Below are 25,148 nucleotides of genomic sequence, written 5' to 3'. Positions count from 1 at the left end.
AGTGCTCCAATGCCTTCCGGTCAAGTTCGCGCGATATAACTATTCATCATGTAATTGCAGGCTTCCTATAAGGCGGACACATGATACCAAGACATGCACTGTCCACATCACGCGATTACGGGTATTACTAATCCCCCCCCGCTCCTCAAGGGTTAATCTGGTGCGGTGCTCGTGTGGCCGGGCACGGCGATCATGTTATGGTACGAATCCCCTATTCTCCCCGTGCCGGCTTGTGTAAGTACGGTGCTCATATACAGCGCTTCAATACCTTTGGCGTCGAGTTTGCGCGACACAAATATGCAACATGTATGTGCTGGCTTCCTATAAGGCAGATACTTGATACAAGTGCAGGCATTGTTCACAAAATTTGCACCAATACCTTCCGGTCGAGTGCGCGCTAGATAAATAGGCAACATGTGGTGGCTGGCTTCCTATGATGCAGACACATGATACAGGTACATGTATTACTCACAAGAAGTTGCTCGTGCCCACATTCGCGCGCATTAGGCGATCCCGGGCATTACGACTCCTCCTGCACCTGAACGGGTTATTTGGTCGGTGCTTGTGTCCGGCGCTCTAATTATTTGGTGCGCAGTACGGTTTGAGCTAATCACTAATCGACCGTGCCCGAATAAGGTATGTAAATACGGGGCTCATGTTCTGCACTCCCAACACCTCCGGGCGGGTCACGCGGTGACTCTGGACAGATAATTATTATCCACGTGCCTGATGATGTATATATATACGGTGCTCATGAACGGCGCGCCATTACCTTCGGGTCGAGTTCGCGCGACATATAAGTGCTAATTACAGTAAGGGTCGCGCAGACCGATCCTGACCACACGTGACCACGTGTCGCTCGTCTCCAACCTTTTGCTGAAAGGGGGCTTGGGTCGCTTGTCATTGTTGTTGTCTCGTTACCCACCCCCATTGCTTACGGCCTCGCCCTCCCAGGTGCATCGGTCCTTGGGCAGGGCGGACCAGTGTGGGGATAGTCCTAACGTAGAACTGTCATTGCCATGGTAGTAACAGTTAAACACGGGTCGCTGCCGACAGTCTAAAAGAGGTATGCTTAAGCCCGCAACTTGGCCCCGCCAACATGCTTATGTGGGCCGCCTCAACGGTCACTGATATGGGGAACTCACACATATCTAACTGTAACCTAGACACCCGGGTGGGTGCCTAGTCGGGCAGGGCAACGCAACCGAGATAGAATGGTAGTTATTATCTAATGCTAAAGGAAGTCTGGATTGAGCCACTAGATGGGTTAGATATGGGTGCAGCTCAGTGCCCCAATCGCATTGAATTCGGGGACGCACTGACATAGCGGCAAAAGAATAAGTGGTCACCACATAGCGCATCACTAGGGCCTAAATCACGGCACAAGGTTACCGGCGTGATTGTCCAAGTGGTTGCGGGTGCGCCGCTCGCGAGCGGATTGCAACCCGTGGTTTACCTCTGTCTCAAATCGACCGATAGTTCATGGTTAAGCCGATTGGCCTGCAGAACACTGAGCTGGGCACCATAACCAAGAGTTAGGCCTGCAGGAGGAGTAGCTGAAGGAACCATATAGGAATAGGTCCAGATGTACTTTGGGGGGCATTCCCCTGCAACCAAAGACAGATTTCGGGTTGCTTCAATGAAGACCTTCCACCCGGCTGGTGGGTGGTATGGTTGTTATATAGCAAGTGTGCGGTCGTTCAAAGTTTGGTAAAGACCACGTAGAGCCCCAGGGCATCAGGGCATTATTGACCGTGCAGCATTCGCTACGTTCAGAATAAGGCCGGTATTTGCACCAAAGTTTCCGGTTGGTTCCCACAGACTTGTCTGCTCCCAAGGTTATCGTCTAGGGGTAGAACATGAGACTAAGGGGGCATTGCCTGCTTCGGCGGCACAAATAAGGGATAGCTACGCCGGGATGGAGTTACCATGCAGGTCCTGCCACCACTGGGTTCCCCCCAGGTGATGGGATCAAGTTAGGTGGGACCGCGAAGTCTACGGTTCTTGGGAAACTTCCTGCAGTAGGGCATTCAGCAACAGATAAGGTACCAGCGTGTGAGTATCAGATGTCTGCTTTCCAGCAGCACCGTGCCCTGGGAGCTCACGCGTTGCCCTAACTCTGTGGCCCTCCCACAAGGGAGCCGGGTAGCAAAACAAGTGAATAGGCTCCTTAGGCGGGCCTCTGGCCTTCAGCTGGGTGTAATCACCATCAATTGGAGAGAGGCCCAGGTAAAAATGGGCTTTCCGTAATGCTTGGAGGACCATTGCGGTTGGTGGCACTCCCCACCGGAATCACTGGTCGCGTACGGCAGCTGCAGGAGACTGGGATCCTGGTTTACGGACACTTTTACCGCGCTATGGGTGCTGCTGTCCCAATACCTGGGGTGTCAGCGGGGCAAACACAAGGGGACATTATGACAGCGCGCAACGCTTAAGCCAAACAGATTCCCGAAGCTGGTATGCCTAAGGGATCATCACTGAGGGATCCGTGGGGGCATAATTCCTATAAGGTATAAGGGATGGTGGGCAGGGGCAAGAGTCGCCCCTTGCCCATGGTCACGCGCTGGCAGTTAGGTGCACTCCCGTGCCCCAGGTTACCTATCTGAGGGGACTGTACAAATGTTAAGTAACCCTTCTCGTCATAATAGTCAAAGCGGGCAGGCCCAGGATTGTGAATAGGTGTAACCTTCCCGCTGGGGGGCGAATAGTTATCGCACATCTTCACAGGCCCCTCTATTTCAACAGACCCTATCCGATTAGGATAGCGTCTAGGGATTGGGGACATAGATGGGGCCATCTACAACTCCAGGAGCTATAGCTCACTGGTAAGTCTTGGGCCTGTGGTTATAAGGGATCTCACAGGGTTTGAGTCCCGCGAGCACTGTCAAACTGTCATGAGGTGGCAGAATGTCAAACTCTTCTGTCTGCAGGGATGGTTCCCTTCCAGCTAGTTGCAGGAAGCCCTAGATAGGAGAGGTGCAGGAAAGACTATAGCGGGTTGGTGGGGGGCCCTGGCTGCGACGGTTAGCCGCCTCCAGGGCTGTGGCGGAGTTACAGGGCGATCTGGAAGCAGGCCGGTACAAAGGGTACCTCTGCGCGGCACCACGTGGTGCCTGAGCCAAAACGAGGAGCCTCCAGAGAGTTCCCGGAAGCCGGTCGGCGCCCCGCTAGGCCTGCGGGCGGTTGTGGGCCTGAACAACCGGGGGCTTGCTATGCGACGCTCCGCCCCGAGAGGGGGGGTGTGAGTAGAATTTCAACGGCACGTGATCGTAAAAGAATCACTTGGGGGGCAGCACTTGTGGGTCGTTCCCGTGCTGCCCGGCTCATCAGGCGGGCAGGTGAAGTAGTTGGCCGCCTGCCCTTGGATCGCCCGTAAGATAACCCACCTATTACATATCCTGGAATTATGTAATGAACCTGCAGCATTTGTTACCCACTTACAACTGTTTCTTGTGTCTTCTTTGGGTAACCTAATTTGGGGGAGGGGGGAAAGCGGGGTGCCCCTGGGGGTACTATGCCGGAGGCCCGGTGATTAGAGCTACCTCAAAAACTTTCCAGAGGCAGACCGGCTGGCTGATAACCGAGTCCGTTTCATTCTGCAACATTTCTTTTGTCAGCCTGTTAATTCTTAAACGCATTTATGAATTAAGAGGCTGACAGAAGAAATGTTGCAAAATGAAAGGGACTCGCTGAGTAACCAAGAGTGTCTCAGCCAGCCGGTCTGCCCCTGAAGCCTCGGGAAAGAAAATGAAGGGATTAGGAGATACAGCGACCCCGACTCCACCCCTGCCCCCTCCTCCAATGGCCACGCCACAGAGCCCGAGAGGCAGCAACGAAGTAGCAGGAACTTAGTGCCAGAGGCGCAACTAGAGCCAAATTTCGGGGGGGGGGGGCTGAGCAAAAATTTCGGGGGGGGCTGAACTTTAAGCAATAGGCAGAGTGGAGCTGCAGGGGCTCTTAGAAGGGGTGAAACAACAGCGAGGCCTCATTAACATGCAAATGGTCTTTTAAAGACCTGTGAAGTGCTCGGGTGCGGCTGCTTTTTTGCCCGGGAAGGTGTCTCATCCCGGGCTGCCACACACGAGGGGGGGGGGGCTGAAGCCCTTTGAGTCCAATGGGTGTTGCGCGCCTGCTTAGTGCCAATATCTGCAACACTCCCCATCCCCCCACAGAAATATCCTGGAGAAATAATCAGACAAGACACCTTTTTTGTGGAGAAAATTGCTGCAGGTTTATTTGCATAACAAATATGCCAACATGGTGGGTTATCTTACAGGCGATCCCAAGGCAGACAGCCCCTCGCCACCTGCCACCTGATGAGCCAAATTACACCGTGGCCAATCCAACTGATGTTTGTCAGATTTGGGGGAGGAGATAACCCCTCCTACCGGTGAACCGCCAGTCCACCCCATTACTCACGCCCCCCAGAAGCGGGGGGCAGAGCGTTGCAGGCAACCCCCGGTTGCTCAGGTCCACAACAGCCCGTAGGACTAACGGGGCGCCGATGCTCCTCCAGGGTCTGAAGCGAGGACATCCCTGGGGATATTTGGCTTTAGCACCCTGGCTGTGCTCCTGCACCCCTCTGTACCTTACAGCCTCTGGATCGCCCTGTAACTCTGACACAGCACTGGGTGCGGCCACCATCACCCCAGGTCCCCCACCACGATAGGCCTAGTTACATACACCCTGCTGATTCCAAGGCCCCCCCAGATCAAGCAAGAACAGGTCCATTCCCACTCTGGATAGGTGTACCCCATCTTCATCAAACACCCTATGGACTTTGCATGCAGCAAAACACGCCTGATGAAGCCAAATCCCCTTTACTCAGGGAATTTACGCTTGGCGCTGTTAACCCTCCTGCGAGAGGCTTCTACGGCCTCCCCTGACCGGAGGCCTCTAAACGTGGGGTTATCTCCGATCACCATAACTCACCTGCCCCCAATTGGTTGCTTAACTTCCACATGGAGATTTCACTTTTAGCAGCAGTGCCTTCCTACCCATGAAAGTCAAATCATTGCCTCCCAGGTGTATGAAAAGAAACCCCCCCCCCCTAGTCTATGCTGCAGCTTCTTAAAGTAAAGCAATGCAAGGACGCTAAACACAATTGTAGAGCACTGCACACCCTTCTATACAACTAACCAAGCTAGCACATAAACCACCATAACACTGCACCCCACCAAACATCCGGTGCCACACCTGAGTACCTTCGGTATACTCACAATTCGCCTGTACCTAATACGCTTAACCTGTCTTTCGGCCACTCCCCTGGGTGGCTTACGGTCGGATGTACCTCTTAAAACATGGGATTCCCATCGTCCCATCTGCAAGCTGTGATCCGCTGACAAGCCAGCCCTGACCGCTGTGGTTGCTGTCCCTATCCTAACCGAGTGACTGCACCAGCGCTTGCCTGGACACGCATTGCCTGACATATTTAAGCATGCCTACATTACCTGTAAACCTGAGAATAGGAAAGGGACATGCCAAGTATTCTTAATCCCTTGTAGCCCCTCTGTGCTTTCACCCCTTGTTACCAGAGCGCCGGGGGAGGAAGCAAATGCTGTGGATTTGAGGATGGAGGACATAAAGCAAATGTACTCCCCCCATCTAACTATGACGGCAAATGTGTTCTGCGAGTAGTGTTCTTGGTGCTTCAAACACATATTTTCAACACTTGCAGCAACAGCACCTATTTTTGGCGTGACAATCTAAATCAACCCCCTTGGATGACAGGGTGGATCTAACGAATGTAGCCCATAAGCCAACGTTCGCTAGAGGTATACAAGTGTGTCCCACAGGGCCAGTGCTCTCGGCTAGTGGAGCCCTGGAGTAAATCATACGCATTACTTGCCTGCCCTATTTGTTTGATTGCCTGCAAGTCCATCACCGCCTAAAAGCGATCTAAAGATGCGAAGTCACCTTGCTACTGTCCCCACCCTGGCGTGAGTAGTCCTGTGCCAAACTTCTGGTAATGTAAACCAGGAAACAGACAAGTGGATGGTGAGAAAGGGAGGACAGTCTGCCCCGAATCCAAACCCAATCTGACTGCGGATTGACGGATGTTGTGTAGCCGTGCCGGTGCACCCACCCTGGTGTGGATTACCCAGCCCCCGGGTTGTACTATCGCTGGGATGCAGGAGAGGACATGTAGGATCTTTAATACACTTAGTCAGCCAGAGTCCTCCCACAGTGCACCCCATACCTTGAGGCCCCCTCTAAGATCAACCATTCATACCCACCTGGCTGGGCCAGCTTTGGGGCAGGCAGTCACATACCCATAAGTGAAGTGTCCTGTGGTACCCACTGCTTATGCTGAGGGACATCCCCGTTACTGGCCACTTCATAACATGGCCACTGCACGCTAGCCCCACACCTTCTGCCTGCGAATATAAGTGCTGGGATTCCAGGCTGCTGTCTCCACCTAGCGCAAGTCATTCACATAGAAAACTTCCGCCAGAGTTAAACCATGGCGCAGTCAAGTGGATGGAGGAGGGGCACAATAAGACAGCTAGACTAATGGGCATGCCAACGTTTCTTAATCCCTTGAAGCCTTTTAGTGCTCTACTGCCCTGTTTCTCCAAGAATAATAACTGTGCATAGCACACCCCGTACAATCGTAATTATTTCTTGATATTTAATAAAGCTGTTAATTGCAACGCAACTTACTGTTACTAATTTTATCACACTCAAAGAGTGAAAGAATGAGCTAGCTACTCATGCACTGCACATTACAGATGGGGTTAGCAGCAGGCACATACCCTAGTGAGCTATCTTGTTTAGAAAGGATCTTCGACCTGGGGATTACACCCCGGTCTCTATGCCAAATACAAAAACACCCTAAGAAATGGACTTGTATTCAAATCTGAGACCTATAGATGTATATACCTATAGACCTGCTACATAACATGGACATAATGCGTGCTACCCCCTCTCCTTCTGCCTGCGAATATACCTGCTGTGATTCCAGGCTGATATCCCTTCCTCGTGCAAGTCATGCACTTTAAAACTTCTGCCAGTGAGAGCCCTGTCGCGGACCAGTAGGTGGGGACAGGGGGCACTATACTTCCAGCTACCTAACTTTGCTGGAATAATGGCCATGCCACCATTTCTTCAACATTGTAGCCATTAGTGCTTTAAACACCTGGTTTCCCCCACTGGGGGCCGCAGCCTCCCTGCTGGAAGTCAGATTCCTCCCCCACCTATCTCTATGGTTGTCCGGGCAGGGAATGTTGTTTAACTGAAGCATCCTGTAACATGGCGAACACATGAATGGAGTCAATCTGGATTAAGGGAAGGTTCGTAAAGTGCCCACTATTGCAGTCACTGCACCCCATGTGGGGAGACCCTTACACAGCCCATCCTGCTTACTTGCTGTAGTCCTATCACAGTAACCCTACCTGCTGACCAACAGTGACCCTTGGTGCTGAACCAACAATAGCCCTGGTTCGCTTTGTATCCCCCGGCATTGCTAACCCTCCACAGGAAGTGTTCCGAATAGCCCTGCCCTTTCTGATGATCCGTGGCCATATCTTTCTCTGAACCTAAACCTCCCTAGTAGGCCAATTCATGATTATTCGTGAATACCTTATATGAACCTACCTCTTGTAGCGTTAACTATGATGTTAAATCCAACCTCACTCATGGAAGGGCAACCCACTTTCAACAATCCTTCCGTTAGCCACCAGCAAGGAGCAAGGACTTTTCCAGATGTTTCAAACTTCCCTCGCATTGTGATTGGTGCGACTTGGCCCTCACATTGTGTGAAGAGCACATTATTCTCAATAACAAATCCCAAACAGGTAACGCGTGAGCTACTTGTAGCCCCTGAACACCCCTGAAGTGGCTCTCAAATGAATTTTAAACCTGTCCCGCTTACAAAAGATTTATGTATATTGAAGAAGTCCGCACTGTCCACATACGGATCCTTCAAGTAGAAACCAGACGGACCAATCGCCAGCCCTCATGCTAAGGAAGAAACACTACATAGCCTTGAACGTGCCACCAAGTGGTCCTGCGAGTTGGCATAGGTGGGCCATTACGTCACTTTTGGAAGTCCAGGGTTTACTTTCTCACCTAGGGATTTCAACTAAACAGGCTGGACTAAGACCGAAAAACACATGACCATAAACGTGCCACCATGTGTCCTTTGAGATTAAACAAGTAAAAAGCTTTATTGCGTCAGCCAGACCAAAAGTGGAGTCAGAGCAGAATGGTCTTTGCGTCGGCCAGAATGTAGGAGGTATATGTGTGGCTAATGCAGGCTCAAAGGTCTGTGCAGATTGGTGTCTTTAAGAAAAGAAAACAATAACTGGCCCGCAATGAACCAAGAACTGATAGTGACTTGTGTTGTCCACTTAGGAACACAGCAGCAGCTCACTAACATTACTGCAAATAATATCTGTGACACCCACCAATTCTCATTCTTGAGGTCCTGTTTTGATCTAAGAGATACTTTATATGGACGTTGCGTGGAACCAACACAAACATTTCTGCAAATTAACTAATATTTCTCACACACCGCCCGCGTTAAAATTGCACTTGAGGCAAACGGTAATTAACACAATCCGCTAAAAGTATATAAGCTATCAGGGGCCCCTTCGGAGGCTGGGGCCCTGGGCCATGGTCCACTTTGCCCATGCCTAAATGTCTCTGACCCAACGCTGCCTGAGATGCAGGTGGTCACCCTTGGCACTGTTGCCTCGGAAGGTGCCAGGAAGGCTTGGGTAGGTTTAGTCATGCGCAAGTGCGACACTTCTCTAAACCAGGCCCCCAAAGCTGTAAGAATGGCTTGGGCAGCAGGCACTGCAACGCAGAAGATAACCGATGGTGAACTTAATGACCCCTGTGCGGTAAAGCCACATGAATGATTCCCCGCCTGACACCAACCCCAGAGCCGCTCGAGAACAGCCCACCACACCGTTGGGGTTGTGCCCCAAAATCCCTACAGCCCAATACACTGATGGTCATTGCACAATGCCCACTACCAACACCAAGCAAGGCTATGCAGACACCCTGAGACGCAGGTTTCCTGATTCATCAATTCAAAGGCTGGAACATGCAAATGCCATTCTTCCACCCCAGACGTGCCGTGATGTCATAACCCCTAGCCACGGGAGGCCAGAGTCTGACCCATTAGGCCTCTGGGATCACATATGAAACTCCTCTCAAATGGCATACAATTGGCATGGAGCACCCTCGCTAACACATGCAATGCACCTTTTAGAAATTATTTACATTTATAATACACTTTCCAACAGAAACAAAACAAGGGACATCCCTTCAAACGCTGGGGCACAGTTTGCAAGCAGGCCGCTAAACATACGATGCCACTGATGCTGAAAAACTGAGCAGGGAAACCCGAACGCCTACCACACATGCACCTTAACTGTTCTGGGCCATGAGTTTTCAGCCCTGTGTGGGCTCAGATTTTCCCAGACGCATTGTGGGCTGACCGACGACGCATAAGAGGGCGGCCCCTTTAGTGCCACAGGATGGCACACTGGACAGCCTAGTGTCCAGAGACCCCTTCGGGGTCACGCTCATCACTTCCGGCCGAGGTGGGGGTAGGGGAGAGGTATAAGTCCCTCCCCCGCCCACCTGGTGGCCTCTTTGTCCCTCATCCTGACGCCGTTACTATGTTCGCCAGGGATCAATCAAAAAGAATTATGAAATTGTCTGGTCAATGTGGCGAAGTAATGCACCCTAGAATAAGACCACAAGGTGCCTATTAGCAATCAGTTGGGGACAGGTGAACTTTAGTGGTCTGAATTCACCCCCCGGCTCCCGGGGCATGGAGCTCGGTCGGGGGAGGCGATGAAGCCTGCGCACAAGAGGTTTATCTGCGCTATGCGTAAAATCACTGAGCATAGGGGATTTGGCTTCATTAGACATGGGTGCTACACGCCAAATTCACAGGGTGCTTTGAGGACGATGGGGTACATTTGTCCAGTATAAGCATGGACCTGTTCTTGCTGGATAGGGGAGAGACCCTAGAAATAGCAGGATGTAAGTAGGAATGCCGGCCTTGGTGGGGGTCCCTGGCTGTGATGGTCGCCACACCCAGGGCTGTGGCGGAGTTACAGGGTGTTGGACCCGGCCTCGTGGCGTGGTCCTTAACCCCATGGATTGTGCCCGTTCCCCGACCCGGCCTTCACGGGCCAACCGTCTGAACTGCACCAAGGCCCTTCATCCTGAGCTGCACGCGGTCGCATACCCCTCGTGGCTCCGCCATCTTGTTGGCATCCACGTGACTCTGTGCACCAGCCAGCGCGACCCCGCTCAACCCGGCCTCGACCCCAGCGAAGCCCCGACATCCCGGCACCACGGACTGGCCAGGGGGTGCCGCAGAAACCATTCATCGCCCCCGGCGGAGGACAGTATCGATGGGACCCCCAACTGTCCTCCCCTCTCGAGGTGTGATCGCCCTGCAACTCCCTTGGGCCTGGCGCCTCTCCTGCTGGGCGTCTGGCCACCTCCACCCGGCCTCTCCGCCCCCCCCGGGCGCATGGGTCCGGACATCAAAGGGCTCCAGACCTATATCTGGGGCGACCCCGCCACAGATCGGCAGTTGTATCCCGGAGTCGAGAGCCCTGCTGATTGAATCGCGGCTGACCCTACGGAGAAGAACTCTTGTCGGAACCATCACGAGCCCTGCTGACTGCGTCGCGGCTCCTTCTTGTGAACACTTTGAACCACCTGGAACATCGGAGCCCTGCTGACGCTGTCGCGGCCCAACCTCGCTGAAACCTTCCTCGGAGCCCTGCTGACGACGTCGCGGCTCGAGCTGAGCAGAAACCATCTTGAGAGCCCTGCTGATTGAATCGCGGCTCTCCACGAACTGTACGCCAGAGCCCTGCTGATGCCGTCGCGGCTCAACCCCTCCGAGATCCGGAGGTCCTCCAGCTTGAGGATAAGAACTGGGCCCCAGGTACCCTCGTACCGCATTCCTGCCAAAGACTGTCCTGCTACCCCTACCCTTCCAAAGAGACACTGAGACTTTTGGTGGATCCCTCGATCCCTTCGTGTAAATATTGACCTCGTAACCTTTTTATTGCTGATAAAGAATTGCTTGTCGTAAGACAACCTCTTTGAGTCCTGTGTGGTGGTGTTACTGTGCTAGTACGTGATAGGAGAAGGATCTCTCAGGAGACTTCTCGGCAGTGCTCGGCTACTTCGTGCAGTGTGAGGGCCCCCCCTTGGTGGTCTCGCCGACTCCTCGGGGTCCGCCTTCCAACATTTGGTGGCCAGCGACGGGATCCGAGCCGAACGCAGTACGTACCAGCCAGTACCCACTAGCTACCCATCCAAACGAACGGCATCATGAGCAGCCAGGAAAACAACGCGACAATGGAGTTCCAGCCCGAACGGCTGGAGGAATATACGCACAAAGAGTTAAAACAGTTCTGCAAGGACAAAGGCATTGCAACCACCGGCCTAGGTACCAAAGAGGAGATGCAGAAAGCTCTAAGGGCATGGTGGGAGGCCGGGGCAGGCCCCTCCCAGGAAGAAGGTCCCTTGCCCCTGACTGAGACCACATCAACCGCACTGACTCCGGCAACCGGAGGAAGAAAGAGCCTAGAAACCGGCCTCTCCGAAGACGAAATACGAGAGCGTGAGAAGGTCCGGAGCCACGAGCTAGAGCTCGCACGACTGCGGCTGGGCGGCGAACTCCAGCTGGCAGAAAAGAAACTGGCCCTAGAGCAGCTACGGCTTCAAGAGGAGATAGAGGAGAAGAGACGACACCGGGAGTTGGAGGAGAAGAAACTGACTCTTGAGCACGAGCGCAGTCTCAAGGAGCTCGAGATCAAGGCCAAGAACGGAGGGACCAACGCCCCCAGTACTAGAGACACTCTACCGCCTTCCGAGACCAAGGTACATATCCCGAAAGAGGTCGTCAAGGAGTATTACAAGAATGACGACATCCAACAATGGTTCAAGGCCTACGAGGTGGCCATGACCTCTCATCGGGTGCCCCGAAAAGACTGGGGCGCGGGCCTGTGGGGGCGGTTCCTGAGTGAGGGTCGAGACACGCTGCTCCAGCTGCCGGAGGAGGTGATGACCTCCTACGATCACATGAAGGAGGCCCTGCTCACCCGCTACGGGCTAACCGCGGAAATGTACCGCCAGCGGTTCAGAGACTGCAAGAAAATCCCGGGTACCACATGGGTGGAATATGTGGACTTTTTCAGTCGGGCCCTAGAAGGGTGGATCAAAGGGAGCAAAGTAACCACCTACGGGCAGTTGGTCGACCTCATCGTGTGGGAACATCTCTCCAACAATTGCTTCGTGGAACTGAGACAGCACCTCCTCGACAGCAAAATGACCGACCCGCGAAAACTTGCCGTCGAGGCCGATCGATGGGTCAACTCCCGGGTCCCCCGGAACTCAATGGGGGAGTCCCAGAGGAACCCCAACGGACCCCCCCGCCACCGCGGCGGAGGGGGAGGGCCGAACAGGAACCGAGACCCTCCCGCCGGGGCCCCCCGGAGCCCCCCTCAAGGGCCACCGCAGCAACAACTCTCCCCGAGCCTAGCCCGAAGGGGGGCGGGCCCGGCCCGACCCGGACCACGGCCACCAGTGACCTGCTACGGCTGCCAACAAACCGGACACTATGCCAGCGATCCGGTCTGCCCCCTGAACCGAAGAAACGGGGCCGGTGGGCCCCCGCCCCGACAGCTGGCGGCCGCCGCCCTGGGAGAAGGAGAAGAGGAAGAGGAGGCCCTCGACCGAGGGAACACTGAGTGGGAGCCGGCAGCCATGTCCCTGGTCTGCCTGGGTAGCCGAGAAATGGTACCCTGCACCCCCATCCCAAGCAACACCCAGAAGTACCGGCAGCAGGTCACGGTCAATGGACAACGGGCCGAAGCCCTTCGTGACACAGGCGCCAGTATCACCGCTGTCCGCTGCCACCTGGTGACCCCTGAACAGATTCTACCGAATGTACTGTGCCCCGTACGGACGGCCGACAACAGTGAAAGCCTGTGCCAGATGGCCCTGGTCCCCTTCGAGTGGGGAGGGGTGACGGGCCTGCTGAAGGTGACGGTGCGCGACGACGCTCCGGTCGACTGCCTCCTGGGGAACGACTTGGAGAGTTCCCCCTGGGCTCAAGTAGAGCGACGAGAGCACCTCCGAATGTTGGGACTGGCTGACTGGGCCTGCGCCATCACCCGGTCCATGACCGCCCGGGCCCCCCGCTCATCCTCGACCTCCGGGCCGCCCAAGCCGAGGGGCTCACACCCCCTCCCACCAGCAGCGAGGAGGAGGCGGACACCGACCCTGGGCCCAGCGAACCCTCCCCCGAAGAGATGGCTACCCCGAGCGCCCTACCAGAGCTGACACAATGGCGACACGAAGGGGGCCCCACCCGAGAGCAGTTCCAGCAAGAACAGCAGTCCTGTCCCTCTCTCGAAGGGGTCCGACAACAGGCGTCCGCGCAAGCCAACGGTGACCAGACCGGCACCCACTGGGTCTACTGGGCCGAGGGCCTGTTGTACAGTGAACAGAAAGTGGCAGAACTCGGGGCCAGCCGCGTGTTGGTGGTCCCCCTCCGCTTCCGGGAGTTCCTTCTCAACCTGGCACATGATGTGCCCCTCGCCGGACACTTGGGGCAAGACAAAACGTACAGTCGTCTGGTGACCCACTTCTACTGGCCCCGGATGCGGAGAGACGTGGACAACCACTGCCGGTCCTGCCAGACCTGCCAAGCCAGCGGGAAGACGGGGGGTTGGGTCAAGGCCCCCCTCCAGCCCTTTCCAGCCGTCAGCACCCCGTTCGAACGGGTCGGAATCGATATTGTGGGGCCCCTGGACCCCCAAACCGCCCTGGGCCACCGCTTCATCCTGGTCCTCGTGGACCACGCCACCAGGTACCCGGAGGCGGTCCCGCTAAGAACTATAACGGCCCCTGTGGTAGGCCGGGCCTTGATGGGGATCTTCTCCCGAGTGGGATTTCCCCGCGAAGTGGTGAGCGACCGCGGCACGAACTTTATCTCCAGGTACATGCGGTCCCTGTGGCAGCAGTGCGGGGTCACATACAAGTTCACGACCCCCTATCACCCTCAGGGGAACGGACTGGTTGAGCGGTTCAACCGAACATTAAAAGGGATGATCCAGGGCCTGGAAGAGCCCCTCAGGCGGAAATGGGATGTCCTGCTGCCGTGCCTCCTGTTTGCCTATCGGGAGGTCCCGCAGAAGTCCCTGGGGTTCAGCCCGTTTGAACTATTGTATGGACACCCGGTCCGCGGACCGCTCAGCCTGGTCAAGGAGGGCTGGGAGATGAAGCCCCAAGGCGCCCCTCCTGACGTCTACCGATACCTCCTGACCCTCCGAAACCAGACCCGCAAGTTCCGAGCCATGGCCGAAGCCAACCTCGAGGCCAGCCAGGAGGACATGAAGCGGTGGTACGATCGAAACGCCTCCACCATAGAATTCGAGCCAGGTCAGAAAGTATGGGTCATGGCCCCGGTCGAACCCGGCGCCCTCCAGGACAAGTGGACCGGGCCCTTCAAGGTGGTGGAGAAGAAAAGTCCCGTCACCTACCTGGTCGACCTGGAGTCCCCCCGGAACCCCCTCCGGGTCCTACATGCTAACAGGCTAAAACCCCACTTTGCCCGGACCGAACTGAGCCTGCTGCTGGCGACCGACGAGGGGGGCGAGGACGACTCCGAGCCCCTGCCCGACCTCTTGCAGTCCGACATTCATGATGGATCGATCGAAGGGGTCCAACTCGCCTCTTCCCTGACTCCGGAACAGCGCAACGACTGCCAGCAACTGCTGCGGGACTACGCAGCCCTCTTCTCCCTCACCCCGGGGGTGACCCAGTGGTGCGTCCACGACGTCGACACCGGGGAGAGCCCCCCCGTGCGACACAGAGCCTACCGGGTCAGCGCGACTGTACAAATATTAGGTGGGTAACAAAACCCCTTAACGCTGCACGTGTTTTACTAAAGAAACCCAAAACAAATGAGCTATGCAACATTTATTGTAATGCCTCGGTGGACACAATGAAAGGTACCAATACAATGTTGACCATACAGGCGCCTCTCCCAAGGCCAGTAGGGTTGGGACGGTGTCACTAAAACCAAACCTTGTTTGTCTGCCTGCCTCGAGCGTCCGGCTGACCCATTTGCAGGCATGCGTGTAATGCAGCTGGAGGAAGTCTGATCACGAAGGATCGGGAACGCCAAAAAATGAAGGGGGAAATGTTTTATGATTATGCAGCAGCTGTTCGGTTGTTGCAGTATTTTCGGTTTTATTGACACTTTTTCCGAGATATTTGAACCCTGCGTTTTGGAACAGTAATTTAGTGTGTTCGTGTTTAGTTTAAAAGGGAATATTGTATCTCGCTAACATTGCTTCTAACAAAGTTGTGTATTTAAAAATAGGTTTCCTTATTGCAAAATAACTCTTTCGCCGTAGGTTCCATAGCTGGTGTTGTTGACCAGTATTTACAAAGTCTTGCAGACATTTTGAATGGCGAAGGGAATAGATTTTTAGGTGAATTGCCGACTATGGAACAAAGAGGGTTGCGTTCTGGTCCCGGCACTTCCACTTGGCCATAGTGTGTGATCCTGGGCATCGCACGTCACTGTTTTGCATTTTATCACGTACACTTACCAGCGTTAGTACAAGATGTTTCAAATAACACCACAGGCTGACCCACTTGCAGCCCCGCCTGTAATGTAGCCGGAGGAAGTCTGTCACGACGGATCGGGGAAAATCATAAAATGAAGTGGCAATGTGCACTAATTACGAAGCAGCTTATCAGTGGCAAGCGGTGGTCACTGCCAGGCACACGATTTTAAAATAATACAAATTGACCAGAGACCTAACTAGCATTGGCCGCACGGCAGTAAACGTAACGCCGCGCGGCCGTAAAAGTGAAAGTCATTGCAATCGCGATCGCTCTGAAAGCGAAAGTGATCGCGATGACGCGCTAAAGCACAAGTTTTCAAAGTGCTGCTGAAGGGTGGTGGTTTGCGTGTGCACGCTCGCGTGAACGCAAGCGCTAGGCCAGCCAGCAGCACTTTGAAAACTCACCTCCAAAATGTCTCTCCGAGCCAGCGCATGCGCTGGGCTCAGCGAGACCTAATAAACGGCTCATCCTGAATACAAATTACCACCCGTGTGGCCTGTTCAACAAAGCGCTGGAGACCAGTGTTGGACACTCCGAGAAGAACTGGGCACAGTGGCCAGTCACCGCTGTGAGCCGCTGCACTCTGCAGGTGTGAGGGCAAAGTCTGACTCTGCGAGAGGAGCCATAGAAGGTGGTGCAACGTCCTGAGCTTGTGCAAATGTCCAGTCATGATTCATGAGAGTGACACGCATGCTCCTTGAATGAGATGTTCACACCTCACCCGCACATGCAGGAGTAAGTGTTGCCCCTAAGCTCCCGCTGACCCATGAAGTTCTTAGCTTAAAAAGGAGCCCCTTGGCTGTTCAGCGAGCTTGCAGCAGTATCTGGGCTCTGTATCTCCAGGGACAGCTGCAGAACTTGTACCAGGACCCTTGAGTTGTGCCGGCCCCGGAGGACCAGCTCAATGATTTTCCTTTCACAATCCATTGGTTTCAGGTGTGATAGTCCTGATGGTTCAGCTGTAATGGACAAGACTGCAACTCCCAGAATGCTTTATATTGTTAAAGTAAAGCCAGGGGTGGCACATGGTATCACTGATGACATGGATTTATCTGGTATTCTGGGTGTTACGTAGGTAAAAAGTGCACTTGCTGTGATGTTTACATGCTGTGTGCAGTGTCTGGATTGCACATTGCCCTGCATGTTGGTGTTTGCTTGTATTTAACAGGAGGTTGTGGGCGGTGTTTGTGATGTGAAGCTTTGTGTGGTCTGTGTTACTGTATCCTGGCAGGGCACTGTGTCCTTTCCTTGTACCTACAGACCACAGACACTGCCCTGTGATAGTCCTTCTTCTATGTCTAAGATTGGCACCAGAGTTTGGCTTTACAAGTCTGGAAGAGGTGTGGTGCAGCGGCTAGGGTGCCTGACTCCGGACCACAGGGTTCATGGTTTGATCCCAGACACCAGCGGCAGGTTAGCCCCGCACCATGTGACTCTGGGCAATAGCTCACTTAGGTGCAGATCACGATCCGGTAAAAAAATTCCCCGTACGACTCGTATCCGGTCTTTTTACCGTACGAATCGTACAAGTGCCGTACAAACTGCCAATCACGATTCGCATGGTAAAAAGTCCATACGAACCGCATTGGGAATTATTCCCCACACGTCCTCGGGTCGGAAAATGTGTCTGACACGTCCTCGGACGATTTACCGTACAAATGTGAAAAGTGAAGTCCGACCGCGGAATCACGATCCATCCCGTGCGTCCGATGTTACAACTGTATGGAAAAAACACCGTCCGCACCGAACTCCCATAGCAACCATGGAGATATGTGCCCGCATACGCGCCCAACACCCCCCCAGCCCTCCTATGTACGAGTCGAATCCCCACCCGTGTATGTACACCCGTGTATGTACGAGACGTACCCCCACCCGTGAATGCATGGAGCGTACCCCCACCCCAACCCTGTATGTACGACCGGTCCCCCCACCCCAACCGTGTATGTACGATCTGTACCCTCACCCGCGTACGTATGGAGCGTACCCCCACCCCAACAGTGTATGTACGACCCGTACCCCCACCCCAACTGTGTATGTATGACCCGTACCCTCACCCGCGTACGTATGGAGCGTACCCCCACCCCAACCGTGTATGTATGACCCGTACCCTCACCCGCGTACGTATGGAGCGTACCCCCACCCCAACCGTGTATGTACGGACCGTACCCCCACCCCAACCGTGCATGTACGACCCGTACCCTCACCCGCGTACGTATGGAGCGTACCCCCACCCCAACCGTGTATGTACGACCCGTACCCTCACCCGCGTACGTATGGAGCGTACCCCCACCCCAAAAGTGTATGTACGGACCCTACCCCCACCCCAACCGTGTATGTACGATCCGTACCCTCACCCGCGTACGTATGGAGCGTACCCCCACCCCAACCGTATATGTACGGACCCTACCCCCACCCCAACCGTGTATGTACGACCCGTACCCCCACCCCAACTGTGTATGTACGACCCGTACCCTCACCCGCGTACGTATGGAGCGTACCCCCACCCCAACCGTGTATGTACGACCCGTACCCCCACCCCAACCGTGTATATACGACCCGTACCCTCACCCGCGTACGTATGGAGCGTACCCCCACCCCAACCGTGTATGTATGACCCGTACCCTCACCCGCATACGAATGGAGCGTACCCCCACCCCAACCATGTATGTACGACCCGTACCCTCACCCGCGTACGTATGGAGCGTACCCCCACCCCAACCGTGTATGTACGGACCGTACCCCCACCCCAACCGTGCATGTACGACCCGTACCCTCACCCGCGTACGTATGGAGCGTACCCCCACCCCAACCGTGTATGTACGGAGCGTACCTCCACCCCAACTGTGTATGTACGACCCGTACCCTCACCCGCGTACGTATGGAGCGTACCCCCACCCCAACCGTGTATGTACGGACCCTACCCCCACCCCAACCGTGTATGTATGACCCGTACCCTCACCCGCGTACGTATGGAGCGTACCCCCACCCCAACCGTGTATGTACGGACCGTACCCCCACCCCAACCGTGTATGTGCGACCCGTACCCTCACCCGCGTACGTATGGAGCATACCCCCACCCCAACATTCTAAGTACGGAGCGCACCCCAGGCCCCAACACCAGCACCTTCACACAACATCGCGAATGTACGAGTCGTACCAAGCCAGACACAAGGACAGCACTGTACAACAAAATGCCCGAAGTACACACCATACACACGTTAAAAACGCACGTACACAACCAGGACAAAGCAAAAAAACACAAGAATACACCATTCAAATGGCACAAAGCCACAAAACATGTCCAACAAGCACAAAAACAACACATTCACTGACCTGCAACTGCCAAAATCCCAAACAGAGGCCCAAAACCCAACCACTCCTTATAACACACCCACCCAAAGTTCAAACACAGCCACACCCACCAATAGACCAATAAAAAGGGCCTACAGACACAAACCATGAGCCTTTGCAACAGACTCACTGCTGCCAGACCCCACAGACAACCTACAGCACCATACTTGAACCTTTACTACACCTTACACTTGCACACCTTCACACAACCAACTTCCCAAACACCCCCTCATCACATTCACACACACACACACCTGCACAACCACACCCACACACCCACAACCATCCACACCCCCCCCCACCATCCACACCCACACCCCTCACCATGCCCACTAACAAGAATCCAAAGTTCACTAGCCGAGAGTTGGAGGTCCTTGTCGATGAAATCCTCAGAGTCGAGCCACACCTCTTTGGAACATTGGTCAGACAGACCAGCATTTCTGAAAAAACAGCCATGTGGCAGACGATTGTCGATGCTGTGAATGCTGTTGCGGACACCAGAAGGACCAGGCATGAATGCCAAGCCAGGTGGTACGATCTGCGGAGGAGGGTCCGAGCCAAAATGACCGACGACCACAACCAGGCCAACGTCACTGGAGGAGGGCCGCCCCGCAGACCCGTACACTACCATCCCTGGGAGGAGAGGGTGATGGCCATACTGCCGGTGGTGGCAGTGGACGGATTAGAAGGACTCCGAGACACAAACAACTCACCTCACATGGGGAGAACGTCATCCACAACCAAACTCACAAACAGGCACGCAACCACCCCAAGCTATCGCATGACTCAACCACACTCCATGAACACGCACATGCCACTGGCGCCACCATGCCCCATGCACCCAGCTGGACAATGCCAAGTCACAGGCCACAGAAAACACCAACACAAGACACGGTAAGCCGGATGGCGGGAGTGTGGGCCCCAAAAATCCCATAGTGCAACTCAGAAGCAGACAACAATGCCCCCTGCCCATATGGCCTAGGTCACAGCCAGACAAACAGTGTGTCCCCACACAGGAAAGACTTGCCAGCAAATGGCGGACGCCTTGCATGAAGACATGGGGGTGACGGCACGTTCTTGCACATGACAGCAGCTAATGAACAGCCAACACTGTGAAAGAGTGGCAGCACACACCACCACAGCAGCAGCGCAGACACAGACACTACACCCAATGGGTGCCTGGAGATCAGAAACAAACTCACATGAACAAGCCAAGGGCCATTCAAAGATCTGCTAACAGTGTGTGTCCAGGAAGATGGGCTGAGGTGACAGAGGGTGACACACAGATGGAGGGAGAGGGGGACAGAGAGGGAGGGAGACACAGGGAGACGGACAGAGGGAGGAGGCTGACACACAGAGGGAGGGAGAGGGGGACAGAGAGGGAGCGAGAAAGGGACACACAGGGAGAGCAAATCAGCCTTGTGGGGTGTGGGAATGTCTGCTCGCCAGCAGGTGGACTGCGTGCATGTAGACAAGGGTGGCCAGTGCCAGAACCCCCCCTCTTCTCCATGGCAAAACACAGGGCCATGTCACAACCTGAGCACGAGCACAACGACAGCTACCTGCATTATCTAAGTGTGTGGAACCACTCCATGTGCCCACGTACAGTGCAACACGGAACGCGCCAATGCATGGCTCGCCACACCTGCCCACTCCACTGCTGACTGCAGTCACAATTGACGCAGCAAGTAAGACTGTGCCACACATAGGTAAAGTCGCAAAAGCTGTGGCCAAGGGACATACCCATGCACAAGTGCACTGGGAGTGGAATGCAAGACATATCCAAATTCCCAGAGGAAATGTGCCAACTTAGAAACCAATGAAACATGGATGTTGCATGGAACAAAATTAACATTGTCTCTCTCACACACAGGTCAACGTCGTGGATCACCCCCCAACACTGGGGGGGAAGACTCACAGGACCCGGCTCGGAGGGATGATGGAGCCACCGGCAGCGACGACTCTCACCACTCTGTGGACGAACCCGACCCCGACCAACCTGGCCCCTCTGGTGTCCAAAGACCTGCAGCACCTGCGTCAGGTACAACTGGGCCAACCACTACCCCCACTCCTGCCACATCCCAGGAGACACCCAGGATCCCTGCCCCACCACAACAATGCAGCCAGGCTGGCCAGGAGGGACACGGTGTACCGGGCACCCAGGAGGAGGCAGGCGACAACGCCAATGCCACCCCTCAGGGGTGTCCGGAGACCCGATGTGCCCACAAGGGCAGGCCAGGTGCAAGTGGGCAGGGGTGGTGGGAGTGGAGGACGGCGGAGGCGCGAGCCTGACCTGTTGGCTGGGGAACCGGTATATTCCCATGTCCGAAACATCCTGGACACATACCGGCAGGACACCACAGGCATGGCCCAGGTTGTGTCCATCCTCGAGGAGATCAAGACCCAGCAGGCCCAGCAACATGAGGAGCAACATGCCTGTCTACTGCGACACCAACGGCGGATGGAGGACAGACAGGCTGAGCTCGTGACGGTGTTCACGGGAATTCACAGTACACTCCGTCGGATGGACGACAACATGGGCAACCCTCCCTGTGCCACCAGGCGTAGAACATCACCACCCACAGGGAGGGATGAGGAGGAGGAGGAGACATCCGACAGAGCATCCCAAACATCGTCACAGCCTGCTTCTGAGGGTCCCCGCAGGAGGGCGGGTCATCCACGGAAAAGACCGTGAGGGTCGGCGCAACAGCACCATCTCCCAGGACACCTGGCCTGGCACCTGGCCCACTGGAGCAACAGCAGCACAGCAGCAAAAGACATTCTCTGCCATATGGACTTGCTGGTCACTGTCTGACCAATGTTGACAAAGACTGTGGCATGGACTCTGAGGATTTCAAATGGCAAGGACACCAACTCCCCTAGTGAACTTTGGATTCCACACACCCGGAAAGCCCCTCATGTCATACCCCCACCCCCCCGGTACCCCAACCAAAATAAAAAGTTACACCATAAAGAGAAGATGCCTACCTTTTGCATTATTACCTTACATGTGTCTTGTAAAGTCTAACCATGCCTGAGTTCTCATTTGACTTCAACCATCCACACCCTGGGGCCTGAGTCTGGCACAGGACACACATGGGTCACATTGTATTAGGCAAGACAGACATGGAGCACCATACACACCCGTGATGGGCCCAACCAGCTGAGGGGGTGGCCGCACAACCGTGCCGACAGACATTTTGAGTACAGCGACAGCCATGCGCAGCGGTCAGGGATCATGTGGAGTGTCCTGGGGGGCACCCAGGTATGTGTGGACAGGTGGCAGAACCATGTCCTGCAAGCTTGAGTCAGGTGGATGCAGAGAATGGTGGCCTGGCCAACGTTGGATGCATGGGGATGGCACATGTCACAATACCCACACAGTCATGGACATCATGCACAATATACAGTCTAATCCCACACAAACAGCTTGCATCTTGCTACTCGACACATAGACACATAGCCACTATCACGGAAAACCATGCCAGACATGCCGGATGCACCTTGGCAACACACCAGCATTGACTGAGAATAGGCACCTTGGAGGCATAGGGACACCTTTATTAGTCATGTATTCGGGATTGCAGAGGCAACTCGGAGTACACATGAACGGGTCATGTGGAGTAACATGTGGGTCCAACACTGGAACCCCCCTTCTGCAGCACAAATGCGTGATAGCCATGGAACTGGCACACAAGTGTCGGCTAACAGCTAAACACCCACAGCTGCTCACGGAGAGACTGCCATACACCATTGATCCGCTGATGTAGAAGTCCCACACCATGTCAAGCCAATGCAAACTGTATGTGTCCGAGGGCAGTGTAACACACATTGATGCCATCATCACATTCCACAATCCCATCACTGATGACTGTCAACAAGTCTGACCATCTATTCAGGTGTACCCAGCTGCATGTCATGTGTACCATGGTGATGCGACATGTCTGCAGAGGAACCAAACATCGACAGGGGCAGTGTGCATACATCGTAAACAACTGCCAAACCGAATACACCCCTGATGCATCCCTTACCCTAAGGAGACTTCCAAACTTGTCCGTGCGTGTCAGCACACGATGACGTGTCCATGAGGAATAGCAGTGCCACAACAATGCAACCAGCAGACGGCATGGGCAAGTACCTGGGGAAGAGAGACACACAAGAAGTCAGCCACAAAAAGCACAGCCACTTGCATGTGCATGTACTCGACACATGTATGGATGACAACATGCTAGGTCACAATTATGACTGGGGAAATACACATCACTGGCACCATCACTCCAGTGACACATCCACACACACCTCTGACTCACGTGCCATACATGCAGATGGACACACACATCGCAACACATGCCACACGGGGACCAATGCGTGCACACACAGACACTGGTACTCACCACTAAGCAAAGAAGTCGCGTATGATCCGAGTCCGGATGTCCTCTTGCGGAACCACATCCTCCACATCACTAGCCCCATTGCCAATCCCTTCGTCCTCCACGGGTGGATGGTCCTGATCATCTTGATCCAGGATGAGTGGCACAGCTTTCTCAACTGCCATATTGTGCAGCATGCAGCAGACCATGAAGATTTTGCAGACCTTCGCCGGGGCATATGGGAGGGCGCCGCCGGTCTTGTGGAGGCATCGGAATCGGCTCTTCAGGAGGCCAAATGTCCTCTCTATCACTCGCCTTGTCCGGCCATGGGCGGTGTTGTAGCGGAGCTGGGCCGGCGTGATGGGGTTGCGGAGAGGTGTGATCAGCCATGGCATGTTGGGATAGCTAGCGTCCCCTACATGGAAAGCACATGGACATAAGTAGGACAGGAGAAGCGGTCGTGCTGGAAGTCTACGTAAAATACAGGACAGACAGAGTGTACCCACCAACAACACATGCTCGTTCGTTGCGCGTCTGCGTCATCATTTCAGGCACCCTGCTACGCCTCATGATGTAGGCATCATGTGCTGATCCTGGAAAACGAGCACAGACATGTGAAATCACCATGTTGGACAGACACCCCACAAGGGCATTGATGAAGTGGTAGTGTTTGCGATACCTGTACGCTACCTCCTGTGCCTGTGGTGGTACCAAAGCCACATCTGTCCCATCTATGGACCCAATGACATGGGGCATCCCTCCCAGGGCATAGAATCCACACTTGACACCAGTCAACATTTCAGGGGTTTGGAAATGGATGAACTCATCCAGGTGAAGCAACATGGCCTCTAAGAAATCATGCAGCACACGGCAGAACATGCTCTGGGACATGCCACCAACATGAGCAATGGTATTTTGAAAGGTACCCGTGGCAAGAAAATGTAGGGCTGCCATTACCTTCAGCTTGGGTGTCAGTGCCGTAGGATACCTGTGCAGCGGTTGCAGGTGTGGTGCCAGCCTCGCCGTCAACTCCAGAATCAACGGTTGGGGGAAGCGGTAGCACCGGATACAGTCATTCTCCCGCATGGCAGCCAAGTCCGGAATTGCTCGGGAAGAGGCGGCGCTCTGCAGTAATTTGGAAGTGACAAGGAAGAGTGAGTGCACTACTACAACAATTTTTGGGTGCTGAGCACATATTAATCTGTCAATACACATATGCGACATACGGAGTGAGGTATGTGCCACATGCCCTGGACACGTATGGCTGCCAGGTGACACTCCTACCAAGACCCAGCTACACACGGAGATTGTGAACCTCCACATGCCATGGCATGGGATTAGCTGTGTCCCAGTGTAAGTGAACAGCCAGACGCAACACAGGAGTGACATACATCAACACATCAGCAGAAGTAGGATGTCGATTGCAGAGACTGGTAGCGGAACACTGGAGCCACAGGTCACATGACATTACACTAGGACAGTTATGCGAGAAGGGTATACCGTTCCTCTAGGTGTACAGTAGTGTGAAGAGTACACTATTCCCTGGGATTGAGACAAAGAGGGGAATAATGTCTAGTTAGCCTGGGAGCTAATAGCATGTGGTGGATGGGGGAACCCACATTGGTGGAACTAAAACCCTCACAAACCCAGCAAGCTAGGTGTCATGCTTCATCATCTGGGTTTTGCTCCTCATCGGGTCGGCGCTGCAATTCCCGACGGGCACCCAAAGATGGGGCTCTTTAGCGGAGATCTTTTGTTCCTTGCCGAAGGTGAGTGCAAGTCAGGGCCAGGTGGGTG

This window comes from Triturus cristatus, chromosome 7 (assembly GCF_964204655.1).
Source record: "Triturus cristatus chromosome 7, aTriCri1.1, whole genome shotgun sequence".
NCBI lineage: Eukaryota > Metazoa > Chordata > Amphibia > Caudata > Salamandridae > Triturus > Triturus cristatus.
This window is presented reverse-complemented; position numbering follows the sequence as displayed.